The sequence below is a fragment of the Cicer arietinum genome, chromosome 6 (genome assembly GCF_000331145.2).
Source record: "Cicer arietinum cultivar CDC Frontier isolate Library 1 chromosome 6, Cicar.CDCFrontier_v2.0, whole genome shotgun sequence".
Lineage (NCBI taxonomy): Eukaryota > Viridiplantae > Streptophyta > Magnoliopsida > Fabales > Fabaceae > Cicer > Cicer arietinum.
Window position 1 is genome coordinate 42,603,429 of NC_021165.2, and position 7,055 is coordinate 42,610,483.

Below are 7,055 nucleotides of genomic sequence, written 5' to 3' on the forward strand. Positions count from 1 at the left end.
TGATCCTTTATAAATTGAGAAAAATGTCAGAGATGAGTTTCACTTCGAATCCAACCTTGGTGTCTAATTTTATCCTAGTTATTGAATTCCTTTATTGAATTATTACCGAATTCTCTTTATTATTCTTGCCCTAATGTTTTAGTGACAGAACCTTTAATTCCAAAGTAACCCTTAATCCCTTAGTAGATTTAAGATTAGAATTAAGCATTACCGTATAGAAATTCTATTGTAAATTATTGCTTTGCAACTAATTTAATTGGTTTCATGACCTGCATTTATCCCTAGACTACAAATTCATGAATTTCTCATCTCAAGCATTCGTAAAGTCCACTTCCGTTTCAAAATACAAATCGTAGAACATTTTAATGTTGATCAAGCAATAAAAAGCATTAAGCACAGAGATGAGAAAAACAATTCAATAAACTCATTCATATAACTAGAAATCAAATCAGAAAAATAAGGGTTTCATCTGGTTACACTCATCCCTAACAAATAGGGTTTAGTTACTCATGACAGAGATACAAAAGATAAGGATTAAAGAAGAATTACAAGAATGATTCATGGATGATTCTTGATAAAACTGCTTCAATGGCGTTAGAAACGGCCGTCTTTGAGTTTCTATGCTAGGGCACAAGTCTCCCAAGTTCCCAAGAGTCAAAATGACCCCTAAAACAGTAAAAATCTGCGTTTTTATGGTTGCTGGTGCGCGTCGCGCGCCCCAGGCGCAGAAAAACGCGCTCCAGACGCGCGTTGGCAGAGTCCAATCCTGAGAAATGCGCTCCAAGCGCTCCAGGACGCGCTCCAGGCGCATTTCATTTGTTGTCTGATGTATTTTGCATTTGGCTCATCTTTTGCGTCTGAATTTGGTCCCGGTGTCTTCATGAAAGTTGTAGATATGGATCTTAGCTTTCATTAGCACTTGGAGTGACACTAGATATGGCTGAAATACTCCACATATGTCATGTTGATTTTTCACCAAAATTCAGCACTGCACTAAAACAAAACGCAATGTAAAATTACGATAAATTCCTACTTAATCAACGAAATAAAAACAAAAAACATTTTATTAACTCAAAGAACAAAAATCAACAAAATGTATCAAATAAATCCTTAATTTAACTGATGATTGAGGATAAATAAGACTAAAACAGTGGGAAAATATGCATATGATGAAGAGTCATCAGTACCCTAGAGACGGACACGTAGTTAGACTTGCTTGAACGGCACTGTGTCAGAAGGATCTTGCGGGGCACGTGGAGATCACTCAGGTTGTATAGTTTTTGGTAGCATGATCAGATTAGATGGTTGTATTGGGGATAAACTTCTTTCTTTTGTGGATGTATTTATTTCAATTTGGAAGAATGTACCTATACCTCATATTGTCAGCTAGACTTTTATTTTGATGGGTCCATGTACCACTTTTTGATGTGACGTGAGGGAGTTAAAATTCTTCAGGCAGTGCTTTTGTACAGGTGTCTGCCGAGAATACCCGAGAGGTATGAGCTATGTCAGATAGGCCTCAAAGCCCAATGTATTTTGATGTTTAAATACTTTGGATTTTTATTTCAAAAACTATTTCGCTGCTTGTAAATATTGTTGACTTTTGTCGTTATGTTACGACTTAAATATTTTATCCAAAGGTATTTCTTCCTTTGTTTATAAAATTCGATTTCTGTTTGTTTTACAATAAAACGGGATGTTACAATTGAAATTCTTTGTTTTTATGAATTTGTTTTAAAAAAACAAAATACACTCGCACTGTTAAAAGTCGGGGTGTTATAATGAACTTCCAAACTATGTTATCAAATTAAAGAAATTTATGTATGGTCTGAAACAGACTCTTAAAGTTTGGTATGATAGACTAAGTAATTTTTTATTCAATAATTATTTTGAAAGATGCCTAGTTGACACTAATTTATTTAGAAAATCATCTAAGAGTGACCTTTCTCACTATCCAGATATATGTTGATGATATCATTTTTGGTTTTACTAACGACAAGTTCTGCCAAGAGTTTTCTAAGTTAATTTAGAATGAATTTGAGATAAGCATGATGGAAGAACTAAAGTTCTTTGTTAGAAGCCAAATTTCGTTCTTGAAATTTGTAGTGAACAATACGCAAACTAATATCTAGCTAACTACACACTCGAATTTCAAACGTAGTCTATAAACATTTTTAAGACTTTCACTATTCATTCAAGCACAATATGTGAAAACCACTTAGCTTAGCATGATAGGCTAGCATGACACAATAAATTAATTAGACACATCACCTTCAATTACTCAATTATGAAGCAAATAACATGAATAATGAGTATCATTTATATATAAAACTTCGCATGTGAATTTAGTCGACAACAACTTACTATATTCAGTTTGATCAAATAACCCATATATGAAATACGGTTTCAACTTCAACTAATTTCTCAAACAACATGCTACAAGTTTTACTCTTTTTAAAGAATGTTTAAATCTTAACCACAATTACTCTATGGATTTCACATAAGTTAGATAGATAGTGAAACACTTAAAATATTTCACCTTCAAGAAATACAAACAGAAACTCATATAACAACTCAGTGACATGCAATCACTTAAGTTTTTTATTTGAAAAGAAAACTAATGTTTATAATCATAGTGAAATAAGACAATTATTTTCACATATAGTTCAAACACACTCAAAGTCTAACTTAATTTCAAAGTCTAACTTTATTTTAAAGTCTTATACAAAAGATTCATTTATAGAACTCAATAAATAGTTCTAGGTCCTTATCAAATCAGACAGAATATCAATTCTATCTCAAGATAATTATTTATAAAAAAAATAACTAAAAATAGAAAATAGTTATAAATAATTAAAAAATAACTACGTGCATACTTAACATCAGTCAAACACACAGAAAAATATTACATTAATTGGATACGCATATACACGTAAAATCGCATAAAATATTTTCCTTTAAAATATTACACTAAAATACTTTATTTTTAAAAAATATATCAAATAATAAAATATAATATTTGTTATTTATATCGCACATTTAATCTAATATTTCTAAAACTAGCACATCGTACAAAACACCTATATAACGAAAATTAATCCCAAAATCTATCAACATATATCATAAAATAATTTTAACATCAAATTAATTATTTAAAATTTTATTTAATTAAAAAAATAATTTATTATAAAATTTTGGAGTGTTACAATGTTTGTTTATGTTACTTTATATTAAAAGTTAGAGACTAATTTAGGAATAATTTAATAATATTGGGGACTAAATTTGAGTATAAGAGATTTAGATTAGGGAGTAATCTAATATGGTATATATCTTAATGTTTAGGCATGACAATGGGGCGGGACGGGGCATATTTTGTCTCACCCCTACATCCGACTAATCAGAGAAAATCCACATCCGCCTCCATTTTTTAGCGAGTGTAAAAATTTGGCCCTCATCCCCGCCCGCAACGGGGTTCGGATTCTCCGCCCTCACTCGCACCCATTCATATATATAAAATTATAAATTTAAAAATCATATCTATTATAATTAATATAATATATATAAAATATAAAAAAAAAATTATAGAGATGAGATTAAAATTAAAAAATTACAATAATATTATTAGCGAGGCGGATTTGGGTGTAGGTGCGAGTGGGTATCAATACTCCCAAATCCGTCCCCGTCCCTAAATTTTAATTTCGGGAAAAATAGGCACCCGCATCCAATCAAAGCAGATTTTCTCGACCCAAATCAAAAAGGGTTTAGATGGGTACCTCTGAGTATGGGATATGTTGTCATCCTATTCATGTTTCAAGGTCTCACTCCAGCCATGCAAGAAGTTATGCTAAGTATGCCACACAAATATTGTGCCATGCATTTGTGGAGTAATTTTACAAAACAATGGAAGGGCAAGAAACTAAGGGGAGTGATTTGGGAATGTTCCAAATCAACAACTGTGACACAATTTAATCAAAACATAGAGAAAATGGAGATTTTGGAAGAGAGAAAGAATGAAAAAGGAAAAAGTAACAATGTGGCGAGGTTGGATTGAACACACGACCTTCAGATCTTCAGTCTGACATTCTCCCAACTCAGCTATAGTCCGCAAATTTTCAAGTATTTTTTTTGTTTTATGTTGTTATTATGGGTGTTGTGAGCCTATTCACATATATACCCTTTTCAATTTTACCGAATGTATATTTGTATCATTTTCGATCGATGTATTTTGTTAATTTGAATAAATTAATACCATTTTTAGTAAAAAAATCGTTTAAAAAGAAAATGATTTTATTTTTAATTGTATATTTGAAAGAAATTTTTCAAATATATGTTGGATATGTTTAACAACCATACTTTTTGAATAAATTTAAAATACTTGAATTGAATAAGCTAAGTTTTAGTCTAGAGAGTAAATGTAAAAGAAATTATGAAAACAATATTTTTGTGAGATATTTTTATCATCAATGAATCGAACGCGCGACCTTAAGATTTTTAGTCTGACGCTCTCTCAATTGAACTATCCCGATAAATTTATAAGTATTTTACCATTTTTTGTTGTTATTCTTTTGTGCTTGAGCATGTTCACATATACACCCTTTTTGGTTTTAGCGAATGTGTATTTGTATATTTTTCGATCGATATATTATTGGGCTTGAATTAATGAATATCATTTTTAGATTAAAAAAGGATATAATGTTATTTTTAATTGTATATTTGAAAGAAAAATTTCATATATGTATTGGATTTGTTTAACAACCATAGTTTTTGAATAAATTTTAAAAACACTCAACATTGTAATCTTCAAACTGACGGTATCCCAGCAGAGCTATCTCCACAAATTTATAAGTACTTTGTCATTTTATTTTGTTATTCTTTTGTGATTTATATTCAGATATACACCTTTTCAGTTTTAGCGAATATGTATTTGTGTAGTTTTTGATTAATGCATTTTTGTGCTTTGAATATACAAACATCATTTTTAGTAGAAAAAAATCATTTAAAAAGGAAATGATGTTATTTTTAAGTGTATATTTGACCCAAAAAAATTCAAATTTATATTGGATTTGTTTAACAATTGTAATACCCATCACCAATTGTCTAGAATATGGTAATAAATTCATTAATTTTGACATAGCAAAATGAATCATTTAAAATCTTTTAAGGTACAATCAACAAAATAAATTGTAACTACAAATTTATAGTTTACAATCATCCTTTGAAGTACTAAAATTACATCACATATTACATTTTAAACAAAATATAACTATTAAGTGCTATCATTTGATTCTGACTTTAGTTGTACTTCTTTTCCTCTACTATAAAACATAAGAAAACAAGGGTGAGATAATAATCTCAACGAGCTCTTAAAAAGGGGAGTGGTAGTTTAAAATTCATTAGTAGATGCACATAAATCATAAGAATGATATGTAATTCATGCTAAAAACATTTAACTTCAATCTGTCATACATATGTAAATTAATACATCCTTCTTTTCCTTAAATTTTGGAAAATTGCATGACCTCTTTCTTTTCCTTAGAGTATGGAAAAGTTTCTCAATTATCTTGATGTGGGTCACTAAGATAATTGAGGCCTCTTAGTAAATTTAGTATGGCCACAACTTCAAATTGGTGTCCCAATTTGTTCCTCCTTTACCCATTGTTTCATGCTCAAAACACTCCTCAAATGTCCCATTGTGTACTTTAGCCATGCATATCCTGAATTGATGTATGCAATGTATTATAATAATATGTATGCAATGCACCTTTTTATCATTATGCCATCTATTAATTTAGTTATATATATATATATATATATATATATCAACCAGAGGATACCTTCATTCTCAATTAATTCAACTTCAACTAGTTGATTATTTAGATGTAACTATGTACTTTCAAATTCTACATTTAAATTAGGATGCTTGGACTAGAGGCAACCTGATAAGAAGAAACTCATATCAGAGGAAACATGATAAGAGGTTACGTGGGCCAGAGGAAGCATGATCAGAGGCAGATTCTGATCGAAGGCAACATGATTAAAGGATACATGGATCAAAGGCAGCATAATTAGAGGCATATTCTAATCAGAGGCAACATGATTAGATGCAGATTCAAATCAGAGGGAGCATAATCAAAGGATATATGGATCAGAGACAACATGATCAGATGATACATGGATCATATGCATATTCTGATAAGAGGATACGTGGATCATATGCAATATGATCAGAGGCATCATGATCAGAGGATATGTGGGTCAAAAGCAACATGATCAGAGGTAGCATGATTAGAGGATATGTAGATCAGAGGTAGCATGATTAGAGACATACTCTGATCAGGGGTAACATGATCAGATGATACGTGGATTAGAGGAAAATTATAATAAAAGACAACATGATTAGATGATACATGGATTAGAGGCAACATGATTAGAGTCATATTCTGATAAGAGGTAGCATAATTAGAGGATATGTGGATTAGAGGCAACATGATCATAGGAAAATTTTGATTAGAGGCAGCATGATCAGAGGATACATGGATCAGAGGTAGATTCTGATCAGAAGCAATATGATCACATGATATGTAGATCAAAGGCAACATGATCAGAGGATACCTGAATCAGAGGCAACATGATCAAATGATATATGGATCAGAGACAACATGATCAAAGGAGACAAGATGGGGGTTTGGATTGTGTTTGATAAAGTTGATAACTTCTTGCTAATTTGATGACGACTTGTTGGTTTTTATGAATTACTTGGATAAGAAGCAATTAGATTTAGAGGTAGCAAACAATGAAAGCATAGATAATTTAACACATAAATAATTTAACACTTTTGCAAACAATGAAAGCATAAATAATTTAACACAGATTTATTGGCTACATCTAGTCCCCTCTTCAAAAGGCTTTAATCCACTAATTCAATTACCTTAAATTGCAAAGCACGTGACCCTCCAAGCTATAATAATAATAATAATAATAATAATAATAATAATAATAATAATAATAATAATAATAATAATAATAATAATAATAATAATAATAATAATAATAAT